Source organism: Rhodnius prolixus, unplaced genomic scaffold (assembly GCF_049639745.1).
Source record: "Rhodnius prolixus isolate KJV_2025 unplaced genomic scaffold, Rpr scaffold_3, whole genome shotgun sequence".
NCBI lineage: Eukaryota > Metazoa > Arthropoda > Insecta > Hemiptera > Reduviidae > Rhodnius > Rhodnius prolixus.
The window spans coordinates 32,564,085-32,581,940 of NW_027411603.1; the positions used below are offsets into that span (position 1 = coordinate 32,564,085).

General features: G+C 32.5%; 1 long non-coding RNA gene across 1 annotated transcript in view; it reads right to left on the reverse strand.

Annotated features, from left to right (window-relative positions):
* Positions 1 to 16,667: 16,667 nt before the first annotated feature.
* LOC141452202 (uncharacterized) overlaps positions 16,668 to 17,856 on the reverse strand; it is a 34,123-nt gene continuing 32,934 nt past the window's right edge. Inside the window, exon 4 of the long non-coding RNA XR_012457273.1 lies at positions 16,668 to 17,021. This is a non-coding gene — a long non-coding RNA (uncharacterized lncRNA). The remainder of the gene's footprint in view (positions 17,022 to 17,856) is intronic.

Here is a 17,856-nt window from a genome sequence, read left to right on the forward strand (position 1 = left end):
GATAGCTTTGTCATGTCCAAATGTTGATGCAAAATATTATGTACCCGTTCATTCGAGATGCCCACAGCACTAGCAATCTCACGCACCTTCACTCTTCTGTCATCCATCACCATATCATGGATTTTATCAATGATTTCTGGATTAGTAACCTCAACAGGGCGTCCAGAACGTTTAGCGTCACTTGTGCCCATATGGCCACTCCGAAAATTTTGAAACCACTTATAAACTGTTCTAATCGAAGGTGCAGAGTCACCATAATGTTTAAGCTTCTCTTTAGTCTCCTGAGGCGTTTTGCCTTTCATAAAGTAGTGTTTAATCAACACACGAAATTCTTTTTCGTCCATTTTTTGAAAATCACTCGACTTCCTCGATTCAAACGAATGCCAAACACAAAGAAATAGACCGATCTGGCTGAAACTTGGTGTGTGTTCTTCCAAGAGATGCTACTAACTAAACATAACCTCGATACGCGCCAGTAGTGCTATCTCTCTGACTTTGCACGGACTTTTCAAATGACCCTCGTACTGTCTCTCGCCTCCTCTGACAATCCTAATCGCAGACTGAATCGCCAGAGGCCCCGCGACTTCCTTTGAGCTAAACATCATTAATATCTCGTAGAGAGTGCTACCACTGGGTAGTTTCTCTCCTCCTGCTCTTCACGTACCAATTAATCTTAGACTTCCTGATTTACTTAGTGTATATATGTATATACAGATTGTAGATAACTTAATAAAATAAATAAATAAATAAAAAATAATGTCTGGTATCTACTTTTTAGTGAAAAATTAACGAGTTTTAAATAATGTTTGATATAAGAGTTGATTTTTCTAAATATTTACATTCATTCCTTGATTTTTAAAGATTTATTTCATTTTATAGACAATAAATTTTTGGTACTGCATAATATTTGTTTTTGTTTAAACAGGTCAATTTGAGACCATAACGTTTTATCACACAGAAGGTGTCCGATACAAAAATTCTCAAATAATTTTCACTAACAAAGTCAATAAAAGACATGGTTTATTTTTGAATATACGTAGAACCCCGTTATTAAAGTCTTCGCGTCAAATAATAGTTTTCTTAGTCACGTTTTTATTGTAACCTAGACCTAATGCCACGAAACGGTAGAATGGAGTAACAACTTTTTTGTTTTTTTGGTCAAATAGTAATTTATTGCTTTATGAATTATTATGATTTTAATTTAGTTTGTTTTTTTCTATAAATAGCTGCGAGACCTTTCTTTGATTTTCTCTTTGAAGAAGTGTGAAAAAATGATTTCGATTACTCAACTAGGTTTCTTTTTTTTTGCAATTACTTCATCAGCGTGAAGGTAAATGCTATGAATCTCCCAAAGCCTTTTTAGTATTCTTTTTTAGTATACCTTTTAGTATTCTTGGTGTGTTCTGTGGTAGTTTTGACTTGCTATGAAAGATATTGCTTTTTGTGCTAATGTTTCGTGAAACTTCTAATCTTGAATCTCATTAATTGAGAAAAGAATAACTTCTGATTTTTATGTTTAACGTTTTCTTAAATATTATTGTGCATTGCTTTTGGTGACTAATTCGTTAATCCAAAAGATTGAAAAAAATAATGCCAATTTCAGTCCTGATATGAGTTTCTGGAGTGCTTATAAGTACCTTTCTGTTGTTTTTTTAAATACCGTATTTGACGGCATATAAGACGCACTTTTTTGCCTAAATTAGGTCTCAAAAAAGTTACCTGCGTCTTATACGTGAAGGACACCAGTTAACTTTCAATACTGAATGCTATTTTTAGCCCGGATAAAGGTCTAGACACACATAAATTTTTCTACATCTGCCATAATTATTTTATCAGGTTTAATAATGACTAAACTGCGTTGCTTTAATTTATAATTGACTGTTCATCCGAAAGGCTGGATGGACGAAGCTGGAATGAAACTGTGGTTACAGAAAGTATGGGCGAGGCGACCTGGTGGACTCTTAAGAAAACCCTCTCTTTTGGTTTTGGACCAGTTTAGCGCCCATAGAACTGAAATTTACATATCATGTTCAAAATAGCTTGCCGTTTATTAATTTTCCTTAATAAAAATATGTTTGGTAATTGCATTCAATGATTGTTTATTTGGCTTTTACGAAACGTGAGAACTAAAAGAAACCACATTTTAAGTTATTATGGTACCGCGCTGTCGCGCGGACTATTGAAACTTTTTTTCCTTGTGTGTGGCCTTCTAAATAAGGGTGCGTCTTATATGCCGTCAAATACGGTACTTCTGAAAGTGCTTAAAATGGCGACCTCAGAAAGTAACATTACCATCTGTCGTGTTGTTGAGACGTAATATTGGCCAAATTGAACTGATCATTTCTGTGCGTGTAGCAGAGATATTGGTGAGGGGCGACGGGCACGCTAAAGGGCGTCTGATCTGATGTGGATCACCACCAGCCCAGTCACCGAAATGCCAGTCCGCATGCGTCCTTGACTTGTGCGTTGAATTGTGAACGCTAAGAAAGTGTCTGCCTTTGTTCACTAAATATGTAATTCGGCCTGCACCATCACCTAGAATTTGTTCTATTTCCTTTGGACGGCCAACGCTACAATATCTAATGGCTGCATTATGACAGGGATTTCATTTCTTTCACAATGATGACTTAGTATTTCAGTTGTTAACCCCAACTTAGCTTTTGTGTTAGTAACTGGTTCCGTTCTTTTCCTTATCTTTTTTTTATATCTTGAAGACAGATTAACTCGTTGATCTTTTAATAGATGAGACAAGGTAGAATTGTTGAAACACAGATGCAATTCTTGATGTTTTAATCTTCACCTTGCGGTTCTTTCAACACAATATACATATATATTGAAATAACGAAACAATAAAATCAAATAATTTAATAAAATAGTTAACCCTTTACATAACTAAACCAAAATTTAGTTGAGATGGTCTTTAAAAATAATTCTTTCATTGTTTATAATTCTATTAGAATTTATTTAATAATGAGCGATTTTCAGGTAACTGAAGAAGTAATTTGTTTTTAATGTACCTTACAACCGCTTGATAAATTCCAAAGTTACATTTTATATCATCATCAGGATTGATATCTTAATTAATTTAATTCAGTAATGCAAATTGAATCATCTATTCTTCGCCAAATGAATTTGTGCAGCTATCTGAAGACTCATTATTAATTTACATAGATGACGTTTTAGAATAAATTCTTTAAGAACTTTCAAATTGTTGTTTGTGTCACTAGGTTATTCTTGATAAGTCGCCTTCGCTTACACCCACGTCTTCATTTAGGGATGCTAATATCGGATTCAACATTAATCTTTTCTCGCTGGGAAGAAATTTTTTATTAATAGAGAATTTAGAAAATAGTTTAACTGTACTGATTGGAAATTTGCTAATTCAGCATTTTTAAAGAAAAAATAACTGTTTGAGGGTAATTAAACAGCATCAAATTTTAGCTCTGTTGAAGAACTTATTTTAAAATGTTTTATTTTTAAAGATTAAAAAAAACAATGCTAATATTGGGTTTAACAGTTGGGACATTCGAGTCAACACGAATTGAGTACATATCTGTTCTGCCTCTTAGATAAGATTTACTGATACATAATACATTATAGTTGATATCTTGCAGGAAAGCTTTGCGAAATCTTGACAAAGAAATAGTTTTAAAAACTTATATTTCACTAAGAGAATATGAAAATAATTTTTGGAAGTGACTAAAATTCTAGAAACTCAATAACAACCTTTAGGGTACCATGAAGTACTCAGTGCAAAAAAATTAACAGAAATAATTACTGTATTTTGAAATTACGTTGACATGTCATTCAATAGATCATGATAATGGTAACTAAGATTCTTTTCTTAGAAGAATGTTCCTACGACGATGGATAGTTGTGAAAAGAGATGAGGAAAACGATAAGGTCGAGGCGATATCGTCACGAGCACAGTGTTCGTAATTTATTTTCGTGGAATATATAATAAAGGATGAAATCTGTTGCCAAAGATTTACGAATATATCTTCTTTCTATGAGGGATATGTTAGGAATTCTTTTTTTAAACTCACTTAGGTGGTATCTAGAATTGCTAAGGAGGTACTCAAAAAAAATAATCAATAACAGTTAGTACATTCAGAAGAATGGCTTTTGCAATTAACCAAGACAATACCAATTTAAGTGGGAAATATCTATCTAGGAGTTCCATGGGTCACTGGCATCCCGACTAATTGACAGTCTGATAAGGCCAATCCATTACCCAAACCCCTTTAATGAATTTAAAAGGCTACAAGTGGAAATGACACCAAAGTTTGAACCCGCCTTATTAACAATGAATAATTAAACCCTCAGAACGCAAGATAATGTTACACCGGCTGAAATCCGAGGAAAAAATAACAATTAACTTATACTTACTTGGTACTGTAGCAAAAAGAATACTGTTCGGAGTCCAGTAATACACGCCTTACAGCAACGTTGTCGTCTCTTAAATTAAGAAATAAATCAATTACACGATATTCAAGCACTCATTAAGAAATATGCATTAAAAATGCAATAAATATCCTAGAAAGAGAAAGATGTAGCAATAATACGGCATTTCAAACACTTTGATTATCTTGCAATTAAATAAAATTTTGAGATTCCATTTCATTCCATCAATAAATTCCAAATTAAGTTGAATACAAATTTTCAGAAATGTAGGTTGTGTAATTCAATAAAGTTTAGCTTTGGGCAACTCTTTTACTTTAGCTTGAGTGCAACTCACTTAAGTTAGATCCTTATCACAGACTCTAACAACAGTATACACACTTTACAATGCATCAGATTATAGTGCACTCTTTATTACATACTCTTGAGGAGTCATAACAGCTCTTTTAATTTGCATTGCATGTAGTTTTGCAGCTTTGGTCATATAAAAATGTAAGTAAATATAACTAGGATTAAGTATAAAAAAAATCAAAGAGTAAAATGCAGAAATAATTGATATATGATGAGGAAATATATAAAAAAGATGTAAAAACGAACGTACAGATACCTGGCAGATAATTCCTGTAGAAGTAAACATAAGACGCATTAAAATTCATTCACATCAAATAGAAACGTGCTATTTTATCATTAAACCTAAACATATTATTTAAACTTCCTGAAGTATATCATAAGTTCAAAATATTTTCTTAATGTAAAATTTTTTTTTTGCATGTTATAAATGTGAATATGAAAAATACTATTTTATTTTATTGTTAGTCAGCTTAACTCAAGCAGAAGATCTTTCCTGTGTAGATCATCCATTAGTAATGATTTATTTTCTAGCTATTGTATCTAGAAATACATCTGACTAGCCAAACGTTTTCGTCTCTGCAATGAGAAATCCAAATTTAGTGTATCTCGGCTGTAGAATTTAGAAATAGTTTTGCTATAAAACCTAGACATGAACATTTTTGGTAGAATATATACAGGGTGTTCATTTTAAGACGGCTCAAATGCATTTCCTGCTTCAAGATTAATCTGAGCAAAAAATGGTAGAGGAAAAATTTGTGCCCGTCACCTCTAGTTTCAGAATATGTGACTTGATTTTAGATTCCTGCCCGCATACGCGGCGCATACAAGAAGGTTTAATAATTATTTGGTAATTTTGAGATAGTTGCGTTTAATTACTAAAAACATTGGAAACCTCCTGCTACATATTTAATTGATCAATATCTTTCATGTAAAGGATCAAACTTATTCCTTAATTTATCAAATAATGCACTTTACTCAACTTGTGAAGCATGTACTGTGCCTTCAAAGGTGCCTCCTCTGGCTCGCAAGCCAGGTTAGCCAGGAGGTTATCAACTGCTCTCTTTATCTGAGGAGGCACCTCTGAATGAATGAAATTAATCAATTAAATATGTGGCAGGAGGTTTCCAATTTTTTTTAGTAATTAAACGCAACACTCTCAAAATTACCAAAAAATTATTAAACCTTCTTGTTTGTAACAGATGTAAAATTAATTTTTAGCCATTTTGTGTATGCTTGAGAACATCTCAAGCTCTTAACATTTGATTTTTCTTAGAAAAATCACTCGGAAAACGACTTATTTCCCGATATTAAGCAAAATACTAGCTTTACTGCCTTGGCAATATTTTTAGTAGAAAGGGGATGAAAAAATACATAAAAATGACCTATCGCGTGCTCTTCTTTCTCTTTGATAACAAGTTAAAAAATTGAAATATGATTAATAAATACCAGATTTTGAAATGGCCTAGCACCATTTTGAAGATATCGAATTGCGGTTTCCGGTTTCTTTCATAACATTTTATGCTCTTTAAAAGTGTATATGAAAATGGGGGCCAACTGCAAACCCTCACTTTTGGTCGCGCGTCAGCCGCGTATGCGGGCAGGAATATAAAATCAAGTCACATATTCTAAAACTAGAGGTGACGGACAACAAATTTTTCCCCTACCATTTTTTGCTCAGATCAACCGTTTAAGCATGAAATGCATTTGAGACGTCTTAAAATGAACACTCTGTATTTATATTATTTTCGATTAAGTTTTAAGACTGCTTACGACGTAATAATAAATGTACAAGTAGAAATATTTACAATAATTACCAGAGAAGGAAGAGATTAGCTCAGTTCGAATCCAGAAGCTGGCGGCTTAGATTTTCTCTTCCTAGAAGCTTCTTCCAGCACACTGAACAAAACAATAACCTCTGATGTTGACGCAACTTTTTAAGAAAAGGCGCTCTTTTGGTTTTACAGACGAATGAGTGAAAGAAAATAAATATTAATAATTTATTTACCTATAATAATTGGCATTTTCATATAGGAAGCCTATTTGAGAGAAGGACGTTCACTTAAAGGGGTGGTAAATTGTAAGATACTAGAAAATCCGCTCACTTAAAAGAGCAGATAATTGACAATTGCAAAACAGTTACAGAAATATGATGTTATATAAGATAATGTTTTTATATGACTGTATTTCTGCCTTAAGGTTCCATTACCTGCATACCAGCTATTTAACATCAGTAATGACGACGCCCCTTTCTTTAACCACTCCGGTCAGACCAGCCCTTTAAATCGTCGCTCTTGTGAATGGAAGATTTGATAGCTCATAAATTGGCAGTATTTTTCATCCCGGATCTAAGGCTAACTTTGTCTCAAGTGAATGGAAAGTATTTATCTTTAACAAAGTTGATTTTATCTTTCATATTGCGAGTCCTAACACATTTTTTATTTATCTTAAAGTTTCGATTGACCTTTTTGTATTTATTTAATTTTTACAACTGCATAACGTAAAACTTTTAAAAGTAAAATTGTTGAACAATGTATATGGTGGATATACTCTTCGCTCAACGCAAACACATTCAGTTGAAGCTGTAAAGGCATCCATTATGGTGACTTACGTTCTAACTGCTTCATAAAGACATTCTAAGTTGACGCCATACCACAAATGCTTTAGAGTTCTGGTTGATTCAGTTCAGGACAGTGGAAAATTGAGACATTTACACTTTTTTTAATTGCCTACTGTCGGTTTTTGTGTTTCAAACTACTGCTCAAAACATTTTATGACTTTAAATTGTAGTTATTTCGAATAGCATTATATATTAATTTAAGATTAATGATGCCCGCTACCTTGGGCTTTACTTAGACCGAAGACTTTCTTGGAACCGCCAAAAAGAACAGAACTGAACAGACGCTATCGACTACTTAAAAGACTCTTAGACGACAGATCAAAACTCTCTCTGGACAACAAAAGACTAATTTATACAGCTATTTTAAAACCCATCTGGGCGAATGGAATAGAGCTGTGGGGTTCAACCAAACGCTCCAATCTCCAAAGGATTCAATCGCTACAATCTAAAATACTTCGAACTATTGTACACGCTCCATTTTATGTCTCCAACCTGACTATACACAATGACCTTAACATTCTTTTTGTCACACAAGTAGTTAAAACAAGATACAGAAAACTCCACTTCAACCTGCAATCTCATATAAATCCTCTAGCTAAAAATCTTTCTTCTAGAACTCTTCCTGATAACCCGGACAAGACGCCTTAAGAGACAGTGGCCTCGTGATCTTCTCTCAAGTGAAGAGAGCGACTAATAGCCTATTTTGGAGTGTTACCGCTGGGTAACTTCTCCACTCGTATTCTTCTGTTATTTGTAGTTACTGTTATCACTGTTACTTATATATATGTTAAAAAAAAAAAGATTAATGATTTGAAGAGTACAAAACAAGTTATTTTTAACATTGATGAACAAAAGAAAATGTTGCAACTGTGACAGATAGATAGACGTTAAAGTTTAATGAGGTAGCAGTATCTTTAAAAAAATGCAAAAATAACTTTGGTCGAACTGATCCCTTTGTTTGGCCCTCCATTGAATGCTGTTTTTAGATAACCCCAAGAAGGCAATAACGACTTTAATCTGTTAATCTCACAACACTTTACAGAACAAATATTCGAGAAAATTCATTCCAGGCTTTCCCATGAACTGTGACCAAATTTCCCATTAAAGTGTCATTTCTATTCGATGTTCAGTCATAAATTAAAATAAAGTTACACTTTTTAATGAAAAAAAGTGTAGTACATTGCTTATATTAATTCATTTAACAGCTAATTTAAATTTTAGACTTTAATATTCCTCTTTCAGCTATGAGTGTAGGGCCAGTACTTTATCAATAAAAACTCTTTCTAAACAGAAACGAACTGTAAAGTATAAATATATAAAACTGCAGTCTCTCAGAACAGGTGTAATTTTATCTGAACTTACAAATTGATAAATCGAGTATCAATGACCTTTCCCTTTATCCATTACCAAAACAACTCTCCTTTAGACAGTCATAATAAATAGTAGAGCTAGACTAGAAAGGCGAAGTGAACATCCTGTGATCTATGGTCTAAACCTATTAGCAAAATTTTGGCAAATTTTGTAATACAATTTTTAGAAATAGAGATGAAAGTTTTTTGAAAACTAACAAAGGCATAATTTAAAGTTGAAGTGATTTGGTGTAAATTTAAAAATATTCTCACATTGTTCCTTGCGTTGTCTTCTAAGACTTTAGGATTCAATCCACAAAACAATCGGAGAATTTACGGAATCGATTTTCAGTATTCTGCTATTCTTTCAAAAAACTGTACCATCGATTTTAATTCTGAGAAGTATCTTTTTTATTTAGTAATTTTTTTTACGTTAATCTATTGATTAGGTGCCTTAGATCACCTGCTGCCAATTAGGTATCGTCGACTCTCTCACTTACAATTCCAAGCTACTAAACAATAAAGCAACATCAGTCCCTAGAATATTCAAGAAGCAAATTTTTATAGGTAGCGGTAATAAAAATTCCTACTAAACTACTATTTAAGTGTAGAGCATGTTCCTATCTTGGACTAAATTGTGTTGCTAAAATTTCGATTGGGATAAAATGACGTAGAAGTTTTATGTTAAAAGAAAGCGACAGATAGAAGGTCCGACCAACTGTAAAATGAGCAAGATACGTAGAGGTAGTAAATCGAGGGTGCTGCTGAGATGGTTACTTCATCCTGAGGAGGACGGATGAGTCAAGAACACCGAAGAGGCTGCTTATTGGCCTCCCAGGAAAGGAAAGAAGAAAGAAACCGGTTGTTTTGAACTGGACTTCAGAGTATTAAGGGTATAATGGATTAGGATCGTCCAGGAAAGACGGAACTGGATGGGAGTAGGTCCTAGAAGGGCTGGGATGCCAATGTACCATCGAAGGGTTCATTCTGTCTTCACGCTTTTCCCGAGAACCAATTCTAGAGCTTTTTTTTAAAAAAAACTTTACATTAACCGCTCCAATATTTAGTACATAAAATATTTTAGCAGCTCTGAGGTTGGGGTGAAATAGCCTCTCCCAAAATACCATTTAGGCTCATTTTCAACCCTTATTAAAACCTATGTGATGTTAATTACGTACAATTAAGTAGTAGTTATTTAAATACAGAATTTAAAGAAACTCGCTTGGCAATTTCATTTACTCCAAACCTTTTATTTTAACTCATTAATAAAAATTTAGTTTAATAGAGCTCCGGGATGCTGATTTTCCTTAAGAACCATTTTATTACAGTCAACAAACCATATGATGTCATGTACTTTTATTATTAGAAATAGAATTTTATTATTATTAAAATAGAACAGCCAACTAAAATTTAATAACGATTATTAAAGGGATTTCATGGAAATTTGTTTCTCAAGGATGAGATCCGAATGCGCGTCAGTTCTCTACGCATTATTTTTTTCATATCTTCACATTCCATACGCTAAACAAATGTTAATTTGGAGATATTTTGCTCTGAATTTAGACAGTTTAACAATGGCAACTTGACTAGAATCTTTCACCTAATACAATTCTACTATAACTTATTGTCTTTTTCAACTATCTATTTTATTCCTACACGGGATTTAGTGGCAACTAAAGCTTTTTGTTTTTAGTTGTGATTAAATATTCAAATTAATTCTAATTTACAAAGAGGGCGACTGACATTTATAGTATAGCTAAAATATTCAATTTGGATGTCCAAATAGTACTTTTTATTTAATTTATAAGTGAAATAAAAAGTAATAATGGCACGACATATTCCACAGTTGATATTTTCATATGAATTGGAGAATGTTGATTAGATTTGTTGAATTAGTTAGATTATTTTAATATCCAAGCGGTCCTATTTTTACAGTTAAAATCTTACCCATCTTCAGCACTTTGTTCCCAAGAAACCCGTGTCAGGTTTATGGTCTCTGATGAACCTTTATTTTTGCTAAGATAATATCTTTGGAATCTTAAGTACGGTCACTTTACCCAGTTGTTTTAAGATGGTTTGCTCTAATTTTCCAGACGCCAATATTTGCCTAGGCTTTTTCTATTACTCGTACAAACTTTACTGAAAATCTTCCTTCAGCCTTCAATTATTACAATTCCAATTCTTCTATGAACACCCGACACACGTACTCGTCCTTCTAACTCTTAAAATTTCTTTCCACACAAGAGCAGCCTTCAAAAAAATCTTTTCTCATCCTGTTTCTTACTGAAACTCTCTTTACCAGCTTAAATTCGTCACGTTCTTTTTTTACTCTATCAATTCCAGCATGCTATGTCTATCTCTTCTGGAGTTTTCTGTTTTTCATTCATTTATGAGATAATATGTATATTTCTTGGCAACCAGATGAGGCCATTATTTTTACACGTTATTATTCTTAGGTGATCTATATCCTAGAAAAGAAATCGTTATTTATTTTTTATGAAGACATATCAATCACCTGAGGTTATCGCATTGTGCCTTTTTTACGCCAGCTTCTGGACAGGCGATGGTGTGGATGGCATTATGTACTTGATGGAACTACCTTAACCTTAAATAGACATTCCCTCAGTACACAGCCAAGAGTGTTGCCGTTGCCAGGTCCTAAAGCTCTTAAAAGATAAATATTAGACAAACCATTAGTAAATATGGTTAGGTCCGAAGTGCTGAATAATATCTTAATATCTTTGACTTCATCTGTAGTAGCTCGCTTGTTTATTGTATTCCAGACCGGTGTTGGATCAGCGACAATCGTCAGAGGTAGATCAATTAATTTACAGTCGAGATTTCGACTTCAACGGCGTTATAGTCTCAGCAAGTTAGTGTAAAACGGTCAGTGATACAAAAAACGTGTCTGCTTCGGTAGATAAAATCAAAGAAACCAGTAGCACATATAAATATTAAGTGATAAGATAATGGCCTCCGTAATCTTCGTACGAATGCTTAGAGTTAGGTTTTTTATTTCGGGATAGAAAGTATAAAATATTTTAGAGGAATTGTGCGTGGAAGCAGGTTGGCTACTGAAGTGAAAAAGACTATAAGTATTATTTAACGTAGAATAATTTTTTTTTTTTTGCTTTTAAGAAATACAATTGCGTTTAATAATGATCACTTTTATAGAATAATTATTAGAAATAAAGGATGTAATAGTTGATTTTTCGAACTATAGAAATAATGCCGGATGTGTATAAGACGAACTGCAACTCCAGTAAACCCACACAACATTGTTTTAATAATTCTCTGACTCGAATGAGCTTACGAAAATAATTGATTCAGTGATTATCAATATGATAAAATGTCCTTGTTTTTGTTTAAATTCATGCTAATTGACGAGTTATAAAAAAACTTGTTTAACACATCTTGCTCAATTTATAAATATGGATATTTAAAATAATAGTTTCACGTGACAGAATTCAATAACATTATTGTTTTTAATTAGAGAAAGGAAATCTTACAATCTTAAAGGTAATCATTATTTCAACGATGCGAATGACTGAAACTCAATTATTACGAGAACAAAATTTTGCCTGATAGAGTTATTACAAATATTTACATTTTATAAAGGTGGCCTCTCATTTAAATCACAAGATTCACCAACAGTTACATTCACGAATATGAGTGTTGTTTTAATTAAACCAATAAATAACTTTTTACCGCTTAACATGCGCGAAATGTACATCGAGCAAATGTAATTCCGTGTAATAACTCTACTGCAGTATATTTAGTTATTATTTGTTTCTTATTTAAAACATTTTTATGAAGAGAATATATAGCGGATTTTTAGCTAACAGGACGTTAATAAATTCTTTCATGTCTCCATATTTGAATATATATACGTTAGTATTTTATTCAAATATTTATACGAAAAAGGGTTTAACTTCTTTTATATCCTTTTATATTTGTTTAAATAATACAGTGAGAAAAATTTATCTTTTTTTACCAAACAATCCTTACAAGGATGTGTAATAAGGATTTATATTGTCTTTAAAACTGTTGCTCGAAATTACACTATATTATACAGAATTATTATTAAACAGGTGCACTGATAAGTTTTAACAGAAGAGTTAAAAGATTAATACGAAGGAAGAAGACTTCTCTCAATGAAGGAGAAGCTTTACAATTTTATTTTATCTATTTTAATTATTTACTTATTTATTTATTTTCAATTTAGAAAGTTTACAAAGATCTTTTATTGTTAAGGTAAAAGGGCAGTACATTAAGCAGAAATCCCACTAAACAGAGAAGCGCTTAACACCAGACGCCATTAAATTTACTTATTTTTTATGGTGAATTCCCAGCTTGGAACCCCATGGTTCTGGAGACCTAACTTACCATGCAGGTGAACATGAGGCTTCTACCCTAATGTAACTCTTAAAATTTAAGGCAACACCTTGTTGAAATTAAAGTAACAATTCCTTTCGTATTTGATACCTTACATGAAATGCTTTCACAAAATCTGTCATCATCTGAAGGAAAGATTGTTATACTTTAAGAAATCTTCTACATTCTGTTAAATAATCTGCCACATCATTTGAAATAATTGTTTGAAATATCAAGCTGTCTGTTAAGTGAAAATACTTTCTGATAATCTGTCAAACTTCTAAAAGAGTCTAAAACATTGAAAAATCTCTTAAGAGGGCAAGTGTGATGCTTCTAGACTATCTGCACTTCAACTGAAGAGTTGACAATACTTTAAGAAGTCTTTTGCAGGCTTTTAAGTGTAATGCTTTCAGACAATGTGCACATTTAACCAAACATCAAACCAAATCTCTATTACGGTGCGTTCGACGTGTATACTCGTTTTGCAAAATGTAAAATTGCCATTAAGTATAAGAACTCGAAATTTTAATAAAACAAAATAAGAATATTATTTGGTGGGATGTTTCCTTTATCTTACCAATAGAACTGCTAAGTATCTTATACGGAGGGGGGTGGTGGGAGTCAGTCAAATGATAAGTGGTTGGTACATATTTGGTCTCCGCATTAGAGATTGGGAATTACACAGCTCACAACCCTTGTGCAATTCCGTTTTTACCTTAGATAGAGGTTCAGACCTCACAGTACGAGCATGATTTCATTTTGCACAGAATTCAAAGCTCTTTTCATCCTCTTAAAAGCTCTTGCATCCCTAGTTAACTAGAGCAATGCATACGTAAAGCGGTGAAATGCACAGACTGCTCTGTAATCTCAAGCCCTAGAGATTGCAGAAAAAGTCGCTTGCAGTGACTATTACGACGTTGTAAACTTTTGGTTGTTTTGCCTTTGCGTTCGACGTGTATACACGTCACTGTCTGGCTTTAATTTCGCACACTGTGGGGGGTTTTTAAAAGGCTTTTTAAAAGTGGTTAAGAAAGGGATGTTAGACGTTAGGAAATTATAACCTTATAATTATTATTTATATTTCTTATAGAAAGGTAATGAAAACTGCTAATGGTAGCAAACCTTCTTTTCTGTACCTTAACATCCGCCTTGAACTTAATCTAAATAATTTTTGTCATTCATCGCTTTAATTTTGTGCAAAAATTGTGTAGAAATCTTTGTATTTTTCTGGCTTTAATAATTATTATTTCAAAATCACTAAATTCCAAACTTTTGTAGAAGAATAATTAAGAAAACACTCTCAATTAAATCCTAATTTAAAGTGCTGTAAAAACTATTTAATAAAACATTCGTTCTGCTAATAATTTACCATTTTGAATGTTAATAGCGCTGAAACACAATCTGATGCTCATTTCTGAATGAAACTTGAAAATTAATGAGCATTATAGTATTCCGTAATTACATTTTCAAATCCTAGAAAACATTTAGATACAAACTACCAAGAAAATGTCTACTACTATGAATAGACATTTCGCTACTTGCAAAATATTTTTTTCGATTTATAAAACATTACTAAAATTAATGTTGAGTTACAATAATTTACATACTATGTTGCACATTAATTTCCTACCGTTAAGCGGATTTATGATGTAAACTGTAAAGTCTCAAGTTATTTTTTAAAGAGAATTCTTTTTTTTTAGCTATTAAAACCGTTTAGCGCGGAGGTTTTATTAAAAGGTTAACCATTATTCAAACTGAAATCATCTCAACTGTTGTGGGTTTTGTATTTCTTAAGCCCACATTATAAAAAGAAATATTAATAAATTATTCACGGATACAGAATGTAACTAGTAAATAGTAAAGTTATACGATAGTAAAAGTAATTATTAAATTGGAATGTAAAAGTTGGGAATGCGCCATTATTTAAATAAGGCAATATTTAAATAATTTTTTTTTTTTAATTAATTTGAAAAAATGGCCTAAACCAAGATTGCCAACTTAATTGCAAATGATAGACTTCATATGTAATTCTTAATGGTTTGGTTTAACTTGTTCATAGATAGTGTAATGTTCCTCACATAGTCGTAGACCTGGACTCAATTCCTTTCAGCATCCAATTCTAACGTATAGGAAGTGATATTTTGCCATCTTTAGACGTTTCTGAAGCATATAGAAATAATTCAACATCAAATTGAAATGAGGTAACATAATTTACGCAAAACTTATGATTTAATCTTAGTCAACCTTAACCATGGAGAACCAACTATTATCATCTCTGCATTAATGTGAAATCAAATCTATATAAACTGATTCGCTATTTTTTCTGACTGAAATAAATTAGTCTTACCAATTAGCTCTCGTTGGTAAGCATTATCTGTAGTATTATTCAACAAATATAAAAGAATCTTGAAAGGGGTAAGTTAAAATAATTAAATTATGATTTTATGATAAAAAGAATAAATATTATGAGTAATAATATCTATTTATAGTTAGGTATAACAATTCAAAATAAGCATATAATACGCACAAATGAAAGTAAGTGATGATGGTTTATGTTCCTTGATGATTCAATGATTACAATAGAACGCCTTCCTCAAACCTGAGACTGCAAGGGCACTCATCACAACGAATGGTAGACTGTGATTGCGGGGGAGAATTGTAATACAATTGTACAGGATGTAAATATTCCCATTGAAGAAGAACATCTTGTAGGTGATGGCCTCTGTATAATTAGAAAATAAATCTGCTGGGAATTCTAATTTGACTTTTTCTTATCGCATTCAAAATTTTTTTTTTGTATAAACTTTTATCGAAATTTGCGACTGCAACGGTTGTTGCAACAAGCAAATATGATGTAATATAGTGTCTTGATTGAAGATTGGAGAAGGCACCCAGTGGCGACACTCCATTAACGTGAACAGATGCACTATACTCTTGTGAGGAGAGTAGATTGCGGGGCCATCTTCTCTTCAATCTCCATGGAGGATTACCTGTATTGTGGAAGAAGATAAGTGTTCAATTAAAGGATTAGGATGAGCTGCTGTAAAGGAATGAAATTTTAAGAAACGAGTTTTAGTAAGGTCGGTGATGAAAGGGATTTTGAGATCATTATGAATGGTGAGGTTAGAAATGTAGAATGGAGCGTTAAGTAGTTTTCGTAGTATTTTTGACTGTAATGTCTGGAGGCGTAGTGAGTTGGAACGCTTAGTCGATCCCCATACTTCAATGCTATGACCAAATAGGTCGCAGTAACAGCATGTATAAGAGTCTTTTGTTTTGTAGGTTGAGTTAAGATCGTTTGTCAAGTTGTCTGGCGAGAAGTTTGTAGCGTTGGTTAGTTTCTTGTCTTTTCAGTCTAGTATGGGGATTCCATGTCAACCGTTTGTCTAGGTACAGTCCAAAACCACAGGTACCCATCAAACAAACGAACTTTGAACAGACCTTTTGAAAAATTCAATTTTTTTTTTTAAACAGAATCTTTGTTAGGAACTCTCCAAAAAGATTGTTGACTTCAAAGTTATATCTGTTGATTTTAATGGAACCATTTTCGAAAAATAATCTATTCAGAAAAGGATTCAGCTGATTTTCTCCAAATTTTGAATTTTGTTTATATAATTATAGCTTAATAATATTCAATAGGTTCTTACATTGCAATAAAATGACAATTCAAAGGGCTGCAAACTGGCAGGAGTGCCATTAATTGAATCTGCCCAGTTAAATGTTTCAAGTTATTAAATAAAATTATATATGTATGTGAATAAAGTTTATTTAAATAAGTTGTGTTAATCTAACTACTTGGAGGTTCTCTTCGGGTTCTGAGGATGGTTTGTCGTGGGGATCAACTGGATCTGGGTGCTATTACGTTGACTGGATGTCCACAATAAGCTGGCCATCATCCAAGAAGCGGCAAGTCTCCGTTTTTAGCTAACCTAGTGTTAGCCCACAAAAAATGGTCTCAAGTATTAGGCAAGTAAGGTTTTAAATATTTCTGAAAATCTAGAGAAAATAATTGTATTTTTGTAAAAAAAAAAAATGAGAGAAAAGAAAAACTAAAACACAAACAACATAATAATTATATAATTAATACTTAAGGGTTGAAATTAAACATAAATTAACACAAGTATAGTTTATTCACTTAATTCATAAGGCATAACACACATAAAACATAACATACTAAAGAGTGTCATACATAAAGTGAGGAATGACTCATACTACCTGCTACCCTCTAGCCACCCCTAACGGTCATCCCTTCTCATACACCCTCTACAGGGTTGCCACTCACATACCAAACATTTAAATTTACCTACATTTTATTTATTTGTTATATAGTCGACGTGCTTTAGAGATCCGTTGTACCCTCAAATCTATTTCTAATTTTACATAAGAGATATTCCTGTAAAAGAAAATATCATTTTGTTGCTGTTCACGGAAGACCCGTGGCTTTATTTGCGTCATCACGGAGAACTTGAACTCTTACCAGATTTTTAAATATTTCCATTGAAAGATAAAAGTAAATAAGGCCAAAAATAAGTGCATCGTTTTCATAAAAAGAAGGAATACAGTTATACAGAAGACTGATATGTACAATCATCAGTAAATAATGAAATAAAGATATGATGGTAATCAGCTAAACGTTTAAACATCACGTAGACTCCAAATTAACATTCACCCATCATGCTAACAAAGTTAAATGAAAAGTAAAACACTAATGATGTTGATGACTCTGTTACTAGACAGCCTAAACTTAATTTTTGTACTAAAATA